Source organism: Martes martes, assembly GCF_963455335.1.
Source record: "Martes martes genome assembly, chromosome: 16".
Taxonomy (NCBI): Eukaryota; Metazoa; Chordata; class Mammalia; order Carnivora; family Mustelidae; genus Martes; species Martes martes.
The window spans coordinates 23,132,050-23,146,498 of NC_137904.1; the positions used below are offsets into that span (position 1 = coordinate 23,132,050).

The 14,449-nt window shown below is 44.2% G+C and overlaps 1 protein-coding gene and 1 long non-coding RNA gene across 2 annotated transcripts in view; one reads left to right on the plus strand and one right to left on the minus strand.

Annotated features, from left to right (window-relative positions):
* Positions 1-320: 320 nt before the first annotated feature.
* Positions 321-5,930, minus strand: LOC308357673. The gene is made up of 3 exons (XR_013968224.1): positions 5,813-5,930; positions 2,875-3,003; positions 321-425 (listed from the first exon to the last, which is right to left on the minus strand). It is a non-coding gene; the product is annotated as an uncharacterized lncRNA (long non-coding RNA).
* Positions 5,931-6,043: 113 nt separating this feature from the next.
* FAM222B (family with sequence similarity 222 member B) overlaps positions 6,044-14,449 on the plus strand; it is an 80,213-nt gene continuing 71,807 nt past the window's right edge. The window contains exon 1 of the mRNA XM_080825305.1: positions 6,044-6,160. The gene's annotated coding sequence lies outside the window, so the exon portion shown is untranslated. The remainder of the gene's footprint in view (positions 6,161-14,449) is intronic.

Below are 14,449 nucleotides of genomic sequence, written 5' to 3' on the forward strand. Positions count from 1 at the left end.
TAATACAGGGCGGCTGGCAACCAGAAAAAGATGAATCTTGCATGGAGAGTAAGGTGAAATGCCATTTCAATTGTAATTAGGTTGAAGGGCAATTTCAGGTTAAATGGTGGTTGAAGAGCTTAATTAAATAAACGCAAGATCACCCAAAGGACACATACCAAGTACTACAGCATTGGCAATAGAGGACACCTCGGAAGAATCCCTGGGATAACACAAAAACTTAGAGGAAATGTGTCAAAGTGCTTTGTTAATTCTCTTCTTTCCCCCAGATTTTCCCTCAAAGGATATTGTAGGGAAATGTATTTTGTGAGATTAGGAGAGGCTAATCAAGTGAAATAGACTGCGCCAGTTCGTAGGTCAACTTGCCACTTAGCTGTGCGAGTTTGGACAAGTTATTTCAACTTTCCAAATGTCAGTTTTTTCATCTGTAAAATGAAGAAGAAAATGATAAACACGTCTACCTAATACCATGTGTTCATTTGAATCTAGGATTTAGAACAATGGAGGATTTAGAACAATGGAGGCTCCCAATAAATGTCCTTATCTTAAAGCTAATTGTTTTAATCTTTCTTTTCTATAGAGACAATTTCTCTCTGTACTGTATTCCTCTCATCAGCATTTATTTTAAAAATGCTTGATCTCCGGATGCCTGGGTAGCTTAGTGGGCTAAGCGTATGCCTTCCTCTCAGGTCATGATCTAGGGTCCCGGGATTGAGCCCTGCCTTGGGCTCCCTGCTCCGTGAGGAGTCCGCTTCTTCCTCTCCCTCTGCCTCCCCACCCCGGCTTTTTTTTTTTTTAAAGATTTTATTTATTTATTTGACAGAGATCACAAATGGGCTGAGAGGCAGGCAGAGAGAGAGGAGGGAAGCAGTCTCCCTTCTGAGCAGAGAGGCCGATGTGGGGCTTGATCCCAGGACCCTGAGATCATGACCTGAGCTGAAGGCAGAAGCTTAACCCACTGAGCCACCCAGGCGCCCCTCCCCCCCTTTTTTTAATTTTTATTATTTTTATTTTTTTTTTAAATATTTTATTTATTTATTTGACAGACAGAAATCACAAGCAGGCAGAGAGGCAGGCAGAGAGAGAGGAAGGGAAGCAGGCTCCCTGCTGAGCAGAGAGCCCGATGCGGGGCTCGATCCCAGGACCCTGAGATCATGACCTGAGCCGAAGGCAGAGGCTTTAACCCACTGAGCCACCCAGGCGCCCCCCCCTCCCCCCTTTTTAAAAGATTTTATTTTTGGAGCACCTGGGTGACTCAGTCATTAAGCGGCTATCTTTTCTCTGGTCAAGGTTCCAGGTTCCTAGGATCGAGTCCTGCATCGGCTCCCTGCTCAGTGGGGAGCCTGCTTCTCCCTCCCCCTCTTCCTGTTGCTCCCCCTACTTGTGTGCTCTCTGTGTGTCTCTGTCAAATAAGTAAATAAAACCCTAAAAAAATAAAGATTTTATTTATTTGTTTGAGAGCGAGGGAGAGCCATCCCTCTTCCCGTCGTTTCTTGAATATACCAAGCTCATTTCTGCCCCAAGGCCTTTATATCTGCTGCTCCTGCCTCCTATGTTCTAGATTTGGCTTCTGCTTCCTATTCAGGTCTCAGCTTAAATGTCCTTTTCTCACAGCATTTATCACTACCTGCAATGATTTTCTTGCATGCCTGAAATGCTATAGGAGCATCGTCAAGAGTCTTCACAGTCTTACTTGGTAAGACTGGCCCCAGTCTGAACAAGTCCCTCCCTTGCTTCACTGTCCTCAGAAAAAAGTGTAAAGTAATGTGGCTCTGGCTTACTTTGCTAGATTCCTCTCTCTTTGTTTTGCTTTTTTATAAAGTTTATTTATTTTTAGTAATCTCTACATTCAATGTGGGACTCTTTGGACTGAGTCAGCCACACGCCTCCACTAGTCGCAACTCTTGTCATTCCTCTTTTTCAGCTTAACTGAATTTTTTTCAGTTTCCCAATTGCCTGGTATTCTTTCCCACTTCCAGGTGTCTCCTTTGGTCGTTCCTTCCATGACTGATTAAATTCTCTCTGTTGGGCGCCTGGGTGGCTCAATGGGTTAAAGCCTCTGCCTTCGGCTCAGGTCATGATCTCAGGGTCCTGGGATCGAGCCCCACATCGGGTTCTCTGCTCAGTGGGGAGCCTGTTTCCTCCTCTCTCTCTCTTTCCCTGTCTCTCTGCTCACTTGTGATCTCTCTCTGTCAAATAAATAAATAAAATCTTTAAAAAAAATAAATTCTCTCTGAGGACGCTTATTTTTTTCTTCCCCTCCTGTGATAAGACAGTTTATAATATCTTGATTGAGCACAAAGATTATTGAGCCAGAGGCGCCTGGGTGGCTCAGAGGGTTAAGCCTCTGCCTTCAGCTTGGGTCATGATCTCAGGATCCTGGGATCGAGCCCCGCATCAGGCTCTCTGCTCAGCGGGGAGCCTGCTTCCCCCTCTCTCTGCCTGCTTGTGATCTCTCTCTCTGTCAAATAAATAAAAAATCTTAAAAAAAAAAAAAGATTATTGAGCCAGATATCCTGGGTTTGATTTTCAGTCCCATTATTTACTGTGACCAGGGCAAGTTAGTTCTCTCTCCTTCAATCTCCTTCATTTTCCTTATCTATAAAATAGGGATAGGGATGTGATGATGAAAAGAACTGATATGTATAAAGGACTTAGAACAGTGCTTGACACATAATAAATGTTATTCAAGTATTTGTTGTTGTTATTAGATGTCCCCTACTAGACTGTAAGTTCTGTGGGGTCAAGGACAATACATATTACTCACTGCTGTATCTCTAACACCTATGACAGTGTCTAACACATCATGGGTACTCATTAGATTTTTGCTCAGTGAGTGAATAAATTATTCTTTCTATAGATAGATTGGCATACCTTTGTGGTGTCAACATGGCTGCAGCATCTTGTTCTCACATCCGGTTTTAGTTGGAAAGAGCAACAGATTTCCCCTGAAGGAACGTTCTCCATGTGCATTTTGGCTCTGACGGGGTTACATGCCCATTCCTGAAACAATGATTGTAGCTTAGAGGATGTTATGTGCTGAATGACTTAGGTCTGGGTTATGTAAATGTGTTCTATGCTCAGAGTGACCTCATCCAAATCACAGGGTCTGGAAATGGAGTAGGGGTGGTTCTCTGAATGATTATCATTGGATATAGTGTGTCGATACTTGGCAGGAAAAAAAAGGTCTGCTGTTCTGCCCTTGGTAAGAAATTCAAGTAGTTTGGGGTGCCTGGCTAGCTGGACTCTTGATTATGAGTTTGAGCCCCCCACATTGGGTGTAGAGTTTTTAAAGATTTTATTTATTTATTTATTTGACAGAGAGAGAGAGACAGTGAGAGAGGGAAAACAAGTAGGGGGTGTGGGAGAGGGAGAAGCAGGCTTCCCGCTGAGCAGGGAGCCCAATGTGGGGCTTGATCCTAGGACCCTAGGATTGTGACCTGAGCCGAAGGCAGACACTTAACGACTGAGCCACTCAGGCGCTCTGTAGAGATTACTTAAAAATAAATAAATAAATGAGCTTAATAAATAAATCCATATAAAAAAAGAAATTCAAGTAGGGAAATGGTTCAGGAGACCCGTATGGTTCATGTATGCTGTCAGGGCACCTGGCTGGCTCAGTTGGAGGAATGTGCAACTCTTGATCTTGGGGTCGTGAGTTCGGGCCCTACACTGGGTATAGAGATTCCTTTAATAAATAAATAAAACAAAACAGAAAAGATATGTCATCATCACGTAGATTCCAACAGAGGACTTCATGTGGTGGTAGTATTAGGAAAATACAGTTTCTGGAAACTTTGGGGTCGGCTTTGTTTTTTTTTTTTTTTTTTTTTAACACATCCATTCATCTGAACATAGTGTCAATATTAATTCTTCCTCCCTCTGGCTCTTAGATTTCCCTGTGGTGCCAAATGTGTTCTCGTTCCAAAGGGTAATAGTTTTGCAAGTAAAGACAACTCTTCCAAGTCAGGAGCTAGCTTATGGGATTGGTCCCGGGCCCCACCACCCTACTCTGTCAGCAGTTGCATCTTACTCTATGTATGTCAAGAGATTGGGAGGCACTTCATATATGAGGCAAGCACTTTTGTGTAGATTTGTTTTTCTGGGAACTGAATTATGCTATCTGTACAGTGTTTTCCCACAGCAACATATAGCTATTTATGTAAAAGTCACATGCATCTGATAAGTAAAAAATCCTTCAGTTCCTAGGTGCCTTCATTTCTTAGTGATTTGAGAATTCCATTATATGTATTTTTAAAAAGACTTATTTATTTTAGAGAGAGGGAGGAGAATGAGCAGGAGGGACAGAGGGAGAGAGAGAGAAAGAATCTCAGTCAGACTCCATGCTGAGTGTGGAGCCCCATGAGGGTCTCGATCTCACTATCCTGAGATCACGACCTAGCCAAAACCAAGAGTCACACGTTTAACTGACTGCACCACCCAGGTGCCCCTATATGAATTTTTAAAAAAGATTTTATTTATTTATTTGACAGAGATCACAAGTAGGCAGAGAGGCAGAGAGAGAGAGGAGGAAGCAGGCACCCCGCGAGCAGAAAGCCCAATGCGGGGCTCGATCCCAGGACCCTGGGATCACGACCTGAGCTGAAGGCAGAGGCCTCAACCCACTGAGCCACCCGGGCTCCCCCCCATATGCATTCTTAATTAATAATCTGTAATAAATAATACTAGTGACACTCCATTTTTAGCATTCTCAAACTTTACTGTTGGGCCTATTCTTGCTTCTTTCCAAAATGAGGAAAAAATTTCCTTAATCTTAGGAGTTTAAACATTCATATCAGATCCTGGCATTAGGAGTAGCTTTTACTTTCCCCAAAAGTACAAAGAATTTAACACCTTTCACAGAAAGAATGGAACTGCTCCCCGCCTTCCCCTTCTCCTCTTTGATCTTCTTTTGCCTTACATTCTATCTTGGTTCCTAGATTTCCAAACTCTGAACTGTAGAGGGAAGGCTGGGCTGGAGATGGAATGGGGGTCATGGTTATAAGGAGAGAGTTGATTCCTGTGTCTCCTCTTCCTTTCTATTGCAGTGCACTGCCCTCCGCTGTCAAGTATGTAGTGAATTTCCAAGATTCAATTAAGCCTAGTCTGTTGTTTGGCTATGGCAAGGCAGCACAGTGGTCTAGGAGCTGATGGTTGGGTTTCCATGGGCTAAAGGTCTAGTTTTTTTTTTTTTTTTTTTAAAGATTTTATTTATTTATTTAACAGACAGAGATCACAAGTAGGCAGAGAAGCAGGCAGAGAGAGGGAGAGGGGAGCAGGCTCTCTGCTGAGCAGAGAGTCCGATGCGGGACTCGATCCCAGGACCCTGAGATCATGACCTGAGCCGAAGGCAGCGGCTTAACCCACTGAGCCACCCAGGCGCCCCTAAAGGTCTAGTTTTTGTTTAACAATTTGCACAAGGGCCAGGCTTCATAGTGAGAGCTCGAAAGTAGGGGACTATTAGCCTTCAGGTCCCTCGATGGCACATATGAGATGCCTAGAATATTTTTGTCCAATAAACGGTATGCGCTTGATAAACAGACTGAATTTAGCAGTGTCCCAAAGAAGTTTTAGTGCGGTCACCACCTTGCCAAGATCCTTGGGGCTTCTGAGCACCTCCTGGCCCGTAGTGTATTCTGGGGTGTAAAAGTTGCCTCTTACACCATTAGCCCCAGTGTATTCTAGATGTGATCGTCTTCTTGAAAGAAATCCCAAGTTCATTATCAGTCACCTCAGAGCACCTGCATTCAGGCCTTTATGTGTAAGTAGGATCTAGAATCTTAAAAGTGTCATTATGTCTATGGTTCCTTACGAACATCGCGGTCCAAGCGTTAGTAACGTAGGCAAGGTAATCCGGAGGCCTTGCACCTGGGGTCAGCCGCCACAGCCTGTAAGCCTAACCAGTCCTCGCCGCCAGCAGCCATGTCCACCTGAGACGCGGGGGTCCCGGGCATCAGGCACTGAAGAAGACGCCTCGGCGCGGGCTGCGCAAGCGCGGGCGTCCGTAGAGGGCCCCGGCACTCCAGGTTGCGCAGGCGCATGTGCGGCTCCCGGCGAGTCCCGACGGCGGCGGCTGCTACTGAGGGGCCGGGCGTGGAGCAGCGGTGGCGGCGGCGGGCGGCAACGGAGCAGCCATGAGGGCCGGGCCCAGTCACCGACAGTGAGTAATGGTGGAAGAGGGGTGGGCGGCGGGAGAGAAGAGGGGTGGCCTGGTGGAAGGATACCTCGACTTGGCAGGGGGGTAGGCTCTGCCTGTCGGAGGCGAAGGGGCGTGGGGGAGGGACAGTTTGAGGTGACGATGGGAGAATTTGGGGCATAGGTGGCCGGATCGCCCGCGCCAGGGCTGGACAGCTTGGCAGAGGGAAGGAGGTGAGTGCTGCTAAGTGAAGGAGCCCACGGCAGGGGCAGTGTCCCGCGCTTCCCCGTTTGTCATCGTCCCTTCCCCCAGGAGCTTTCGGTCGCCTCTCCCTTTCCGCTTCTTTCAGAGAATGGTCGCGGGGGGAGGGTGGTGGAGGATGAAAGCCCTGCCAGAGCTGAGGAAGCTAACTCTGATCCAGGCAGGCAAGGGCCGGTCGCCCGAAGTCATGGGCTTTTCTGGGTGGAGGATGGGAGTCAGGAGCCCTCCGTTTAAAGCTGGGAGGGATCTAGAGAAAAAAGCTAGGGGCTTAGAGTCTGACAGGTTCGAAACCACGTCCACCATTGATAAAGCTGATAGATAACCTTGGGCAGGTCCCACTTAACCTTTCTGAACCTCTGAAAGATGCAGTGGTTCAGTGGGCTATTGCAAGGATCTTGTATGTGATTGAGATTGTGTATGAAAACTGTAAATTGTAGGTGCTATGCCGATGGTACTGAATCACCAGCAATATTACCTTACCGTTATTAGTGGAATGATTGATTTCTTTGTCAAGGCGAAGCGTATTGTTTGTAAAACCCCAGTAGGCACATATGTCCGTTCTACGTAGGCTCGGTAGATCATGTGCAAAAAATACCAGTTTGTGATGTGACTAATTAGCCATCAGACTTGTGTAGGAAAAATACCATACTCTTGGGCATTTTTACAAATGGTGTGTAGCTCCTACTCAAGAGGAAGGAAATAGAGAACAGAGGGCCAATCTGTTAAATGCTTTCAGAACATAGCTCACTCACGTTGCTTGACTTGTAACACAGCTGGTACCAATGTGCTTTATTAAGAGTGGAGAAAACTAGTTTGACACAAGCTGGGATGGCTGCACAATGAGGGATGTGCAAATACAATTTGTTATTTTTAAATTGTGAAAAAGTTTTCTTTTGCAAGGGAGTTTCTGGTTGCCTTAGGGCCCAGTCTCTATTTTGGAGGTCAGATAAGCGTATAGCAGCTTTTCAGCTCCCACTTTTTGTTATCCTGCCTGTGGAACCTCCAGGGTGGAGTGTCTCTCAGAGAAAGACAGAAGCAGCTGTGCTAGAGCCCAAGAGGTGGCTGGTTCTTTTCTGAGAGGCTGAAGGAGCACTCCAGAGGCTTTGTTGTTTTTCTTCTTGTTATTTAGGGTAGACAAAGCAGATGACAGAGTTAAACCTTGTGCTTCTAGAGAGAGAAAATGGCTTTCTAGCCACAGCTTTTGGAAGAGGTGAAACTTCTTTCAAAAGGACAGAAGGAGACGGATGCTTCAGCTTTTCTGGCTATGAAGATTGATTGAAAGCTTGAAATGGCGAGGCCTTTTGGAAATTAGTGATTTGTCTTTCGTCTGAGCAAAGGTAGAGAGTGGCTGTAGTAGATCCTTGAAGATTCACAGATAAGAACAGTGAATTATTTTATAGGAATGGGGGAAATGAACCCTAATTGTCTTTAACTTCTCCTTCTGGTAGAACGTGTTTTACCTCTCATTCCTGGAAATGCACAGCATATATTATTTTTAATTTTTTGCTCTAGTTCTTTGGCTCTTCCAATAAGTATCCATAACACCGATTATTTTTTGTTTGTTTTTGTTTTAGAGGGTAGTTTTTTTAAAAAAAAGCACTTGTTACTCTTGTCATAGGTCATTTACAGAGTACAAATTTCTTCTGTTTTTGACTTACACACGAAGATGAAGTAGAGGTATAAAATGTTAGAGCTGGACTAGCTGTCCTATTTTATTTTAATAATTGGGCATTTATTTTTAATTTTGGTAATGTATTTTTCCCTCTACTGGAAATTTCCATTGGTTCAAACAAGTCCATAATGCTGTCTGTGTTATGTTAAAATGGTAGAGGTTTGTTCAGCTGTGATGAGAATTTCCTGTCCTTCTCTCTATTCTTTTTCCTATTTGTGGTTATTTTTATGTAGTAGATGACTGTGACCAAACGGAGAGGCTTCCCCTGGGGAAGAGAAAAGGCATCCTCAGTGCTTTGATTAACTGTTGTTTGATCAGTCTGTCCAAAGTGGGGATGTAAAGGGTTGCCTTGGTGGCACAGTCCATTAAGGGTCTGACTCTTGGTTGCAGCTCAGGTCATGATGTCACGGTCCTAATATCAAACCCTGCACTGTGCTCAGCGGGGAGTTTGCTTGGGATGCTTTCTCTTCCTCTCCCTCTGCCCCTCTTGCTTGTGCTTGCATGCTGTCTCTCAAATAAATACGTAAATCCTTGTTTGGTTTTTTTTTTTAAATTTTTGGAATATTTCACTTATTTATTTGACAGAGGGAGTGAGAGATCACAAGCAGAGGGAGAGGGAGAAGCAGGCTCCCTACTGAGCAGGGAGCATGATGTAGAACTCGATCCCAGGACCCTGGGATCATGACCCAAGCCAAAGGCAGATGCTTAACTGGCTGAGCCACCCAGGTGCCCCAAAATAAATGAATCTTAAAAAAAAAAGTAGGAAAAAAATAAATAAAATAGGAGCGCCTGGGTGGCTCAGTTGTTAAGCATCTGCCTTCAGCTCAGGTCATGATCCCAGGGTCCTGGAATCAAGCCCCACATCAGGCTTCTGCTTGGCAGGCAGCCTGCTTCTCCCACTTTTAAAAAAGGTTTTTTAAAGAGTTAAAAAAAATATTCTAACAACAATAACACAAAGTGGAGACATAAGGACTTCCCATGAATCTCTGAGGTAGCAAGTGCTAAAATAAAAGGAATTAATGGTTACTACTTCATTTTTATTCTGATAAAATTTTTTTTAAAATTTTATTTATTTATTGGAGGGAGAGAGAGCAGTAGCAGGGAAGAGAGGGAGAAGCAGGCTCCCTGCTCAGTGGAGCTTGATCCCAGGACCCTGGGGATCATGGCTTGAGCCAAAGGCAGACACTTAACCAATTGAGCCACCCAGGCGCCTCTATTCTGATAAAAGTAATACTTTTTAAAAAAAGATTTTATTTAGGGGCGCCTGGGTGGCTCAGTGGGTTAAGCCTCTGCCTTCGGCTCAGGTCATGATCCCAGGGTCCTGGGTTCGCGCCCCGCATCGGGCTCTCTGCTCGGCGAGGAGCCTGCTTCCCCCTCTCTCTCTCTGCCTGCCTCTCTGCCTGCTTGTGGTCTCTGTCTGTCAAATAAGTAAAATCTTTAAAAAAAAAAAAAAAGATTTTATTTATTTGGGGTGCCTGGGTGGCTCAGTGGGTTAAGCCTCTGCCTTCTGCTCAGGTCATAGTCTTGGTCTTGGGATCGAGACCCCCACATCAGGCTCTCTGCTCAGCAGGGAGCCTGCTTCCCCCTCTCCCTCTGCCTGCCTCTCTGCCTACTTTTGATCTCTCTGTCAAATAAATAAATAAAATCTTTAAAAAAAGCATTTTAGGGGCACCTGGGTGGCTCAGTGGATTAAAGCCTCTGCCTTCAGCTTGGGTCATGGTCCCAGGGTCCTGGGATTGGGCCCCGCATCAGGATCTCTGCTCCGCGGGGAGCCTGCTTCCCCCTCTCTCTCTGCCTGCCTCTCTGCCTGCTTGTGATCTCTGTCAAATAAATAAATAAATAAATCTTTAAAAAAAAAGATTTTATTTATTTGACACAGAGAGAGAGAGAGACAGCAAGAGAGGGAACACAAGCAGGGAGAGTGGGAGAGGGAGAAGTGGCTTCCTGCAGAGATGGGAGCCCCAACATGGGGCTTAATCCCAGGACCCTGGGATCATGACCTGAGCCAAAGACAGATGCTTAACAAACTGAACCACCCAGGCACCCCAAAATTAATAATTCTTAAAAAAGCGTCTCGTGCCTCAGGGGAAAACTATCTATCTATTTGTTTAGTAGGCTCCACACCTAGCGTGGAGCTCAACTCAGGGCTTGAACTCACGACTCTGAGATCAAGCATGAAACCCTTAACCAACTGAGCCACCCAGGTGCCCCAGGGGAAAAGTTTTTAAAACGGTCTATTTAAAAACAAAATTATGATGTTTTTACCTTTCTTTTACTTTGAATATTTGCTTGTGAACAGAATCTTTGTTCCTTTATGGCCCTTTTGATTTTGCCACCCATTCCTTAACTGAAGTGTCTTTTGTGATATTTTCACAGCTGCTGATAATTGAGCACAAAGGTTTTTTTGTTGTTCATTTTTTGGTCAGTTGTTTGGCTCTTGATAGAGTGCTAAAGACTTTAAAGGAGGGCTGTATGGGAAGATGTTAAAAAGGAAAAGAGGAAAGCAGATTTAACTTAGTGAATTTGTGGGTTGTTCTGATGTTTGGAGGGTGAAGGATTCAAGAATGTATATATGATTCGTTGTAGTCTTCTGAGGACCAGGTTTTGCTTACCAGTGTTTGACAGAGTGCATAGTTGCCTCAGAGTAATTGCTCATTAAATATTTGCCAAATGGTGGGTGGGGGCGCCTGGATGGGTCGGTCAGTTAAGCATCTGACTCTTGATTTCTGCTCAGGTCATGATCTCAGGATTGTGAGATTAAGCCCCTCCTCCCCCAGTACTCAATGGGGAGTCTGCTTGAGATTCTTCCCTTTCCCTCTGTCCCTCCCTTGGCTTTCTCGGCTGTGCTCTGTCTCTCATTTGCTCAATTAAATCTTTTTTTTTTTTTTTAAAGATTTTATTTATTTATTTGACAGAGAGATGGCGAGAGAGGGAATACAAGCGGGGGGAGTGGGAGAGGGAGAAGTAGGCTTCCTGCTGGGCAGGGAGCCTGGCATGGGGATCAATCCCAGAACCCTGGGATCATGACCCAAGGCAAAGGCAGAGGCTTAACAACTGAGCCACCCAGGCGCCCCTCAAATAAATCTTTAAAAAAATATTTGCTGAATGGAAAAATGTTGCCTCCAATATAAATCATAATTAACAAACTTGAGTTCAAATCTTCTGCAACTTTGTCTTTGAATGAGCTTACCTATATTTCTTTACCTCAGTTTCTTCACCTATAATAACTGTACTTATTGCACAGGTTGTTATGAGGGTTAAATGTGTTAGTACATGTAAAATATTTAGGATAGTACTTAATACTTGGTAAATGCTAAATAAATACTATCCAGCTAGTGTTGTTGGATGCGTACTCTTTTTGTGCCGAAATCTGTGCTGGTCAGAGATGTTTATAATGTAGCCCCTACCCTTCCAGTTCACAGTTTAGCAGAGGAAACAGAAGTATATAAAGTAATTATTATAGAATGTAATAACTTATTTAATCAAATCTGTGGTGCCAGTGATTGTAAGGCTCATAATTACTTTAACAAGAAAGAAAAAAATGCTGCTAATGAGACTGACATGCCATCACTTGTAAGGTATATCCTGTTTTCAGAGAATTGTGGGAAGGAAAGTATGTCTTAGAATTGATGAAATACAGTAAGTTCTCTACTGGAGGGAAGTGCAACTTTTAAGAGTTAATGGAAGGCTGCATACGGGTATTGTCAGTAAAGGCCCTTTGCATAACCTGTGTGATATACCCTCACAGATGGACAAGGAAGATAGGACATTCTAAGCAGACAGTGAAGTCTGAAAATGGGAAGGGTGAAGGCAGTATTGATGTGTACCACCATATCAGGACAAGAAGGAGGAGGAAATGAGCTAAGATTTTGGCAGAGTAACATTGTATAATGTCGCAGAGCAGGACAGGAAGTTTGGGACATTTTCAGAAGAGACATGAGCCTAATTCTTGGATTTCAACTCCTAAAATATAATAGCAACTCTAAAAAGATGATACTAATATAATAAAGTGGGAAGTGAGAGTAGTGTGAGAAGCAAAGTGGCCAGGGGAAGAGTTGAAGCTTCACAGCTGACCAGAGTGGGGATAAGTGTGAAGTCACTGTACTCATGCTGAGAGGTTGAATGCTTTCTCAGCAGAGAAGTGTTTAATATCTATTTCTGTCTTTTCACTGCCTATCAAGGTCTTGAGAGCTTTGTAACTTAGAGTGACAGGAAATACAACCCAAGAGGAAAAATGCTAAATTTTCTTTATTAAAAATGCATTTAGGGGTGCCTAGGTGGCTCAGTCGGTTAAGCCTCTGCCTTTGACTCAGGTCATGATCTCAGGATGCTGGGACTGAGCCCCAGGTTGGGCACCCTTGCTCAGTGGGGCATCTGCTTCTTTCTCTGCCTCTCCCCCTGCTTGTGCTCTCTAGCTTTTTCTCAAATAATTAAATAAAATCTTTTAAGAAATGCATTTATTAAATTTTTTCTAAAGATTTATTTATTTGACAGAGAGCAAGAGACAGTGAGAGAGGGAACACAAGCAAGGGAAGTGGGAGAGGGAGAAGCAGGTTTCCTGCTGAGCAGGGAGCCCAATGCAGGGCTCCATCCCAGGACTTCTGGAATGATTACCTGAGCCAAAGGCAGATGCTTAACTGACTCAGCCACCCAGGCGCCCCATAAATGCATTTATTTTTATTTTATTTATTTATTTTTTAAAGTTTCAGTTATTTAATCTCTGTACTCAGTGTGGGGTTCAAACTCATTACCCCAAGATCAGGAATCACATGCCCTTCCAACTGAGCCAGCTAGAGCCAAATGCCCTTAAAAATTCATTCATTCGGGGCACCTGGGTGGCTCAGGGGGTTAAAGCCTCTGCCTTCGGCTCGGGTCATGATCCCAGGGTCCTGGGATCGAGCCCCGCATCGGGCTCTCTGCTTGGCAGGGAGCCTGCTTCCTCCCTTCTCTCTCTGCCTGCCTCTCTGCCTACTTGTGATCTCTGTCTGTCAAATAAATAAATAAAATCTTTAAAAAAAAATTCATTCATTCATTCATTCATTTATTTATTTTAAATTTATTTGTTAGACAGCCAGAGATTACAAGTAGGCAAAGAGGCAGGCAGAGAGAGAGGAAGGGAAGCAGGCTCCCTGCTGAGCAGAGAGCCTGATGTGGGGCTTGATCCCAGGACCCTGAGATTATGACCTGAGCCGAAGGCAGAGGCTTTAACCCACTGAGCCACCCAGGCACCCTTATTTATTTATTTATTTATTTATTTATTTATTTATTTTTTTTAAAAAATATGGAACGCTTCACGAATTTGCGTGTCATCCTTGCGCAGGGGCCATGCTAATCTTCTCTGTATCGTTCCAATTTTAGTATATGTGCTGCCGAAGCGAGCACCCTTATTTATTTTTTAAGTAGGCTCCATGCCCAGTGTGGAGCCCAGTGTGGGGCTTAAACTCAAGACCCTGAGATCAAGACCTGAGCTGAGACCACGAGTATACACTTAATGGACTGAGTTACCCAGGTGCCCCTAAAAATGTTTTTAACACAGGGAGAGTAGTAAGTTACTGGATTTGAGGTTTAATTATAAAATGGTGGTTTAGTATAGCTTTGTATTGTACTGTTTCATGGGAAAATATAGATCATTTAAGGAGTGGTTTAAAAGACTAAGTTACTAATTTTCTGGCAACTAAACCTGAAACTAGTAGGGAAAGATATGAAAAACTAGAAATAGCATAAGCATGAGTTTGTGTGATGCCTTTTCTTTTCACCAGTAAACCAAAACTAGGTTTGAATGTCTTAAACTTTTTGGTCCCTGGTCTTATTAAAAAGTGTTGGAGTTGATCCTTTCAGCAATCGAATTCAGCAGACATTCAAGTGCCTACTGTGTGTTAGGGATTGTGCTAGGCACTGGAATTAAAATATGAATAACAATCCTTGTTTGTAAGGAGTGCATTTTATTTTTTAAAGATTTTATTTATTTGAGAGAGAGAGCACATGAGGGGAAAGGTCAGAGGGAGAAGCAGACTCCCTGCAGAACAGGGAGCTCGATGTGGGACTCTGTCATGGGACTCCAGGATCATAACCTGAGCCAAAGGCAGTTGTTTAACCAACTGAACCACCCAGGTGCCTAGGAATGAATTTTATTTTTTAAAGGCTCCATGATCATCATTGCTCATCATGGGGCTTGAACTCATGACCCCAAGATCAAGAGTGGCATGCTCTGGGGTGCCTGGGTGGCTCAGTGGTTAAGTTGCTGCCTTCAGCTCAGGTCATGCTCTCAGGGTCCTGGGATCAAGTCCCGCATCTGGCTCTCTGCTCAGCAGGGAGCCTGCTTCTTCCTCTCTCTCTGCCTGCCTCTCTGCCTACTTGTGATCTCTGTCAAATAAATAAAT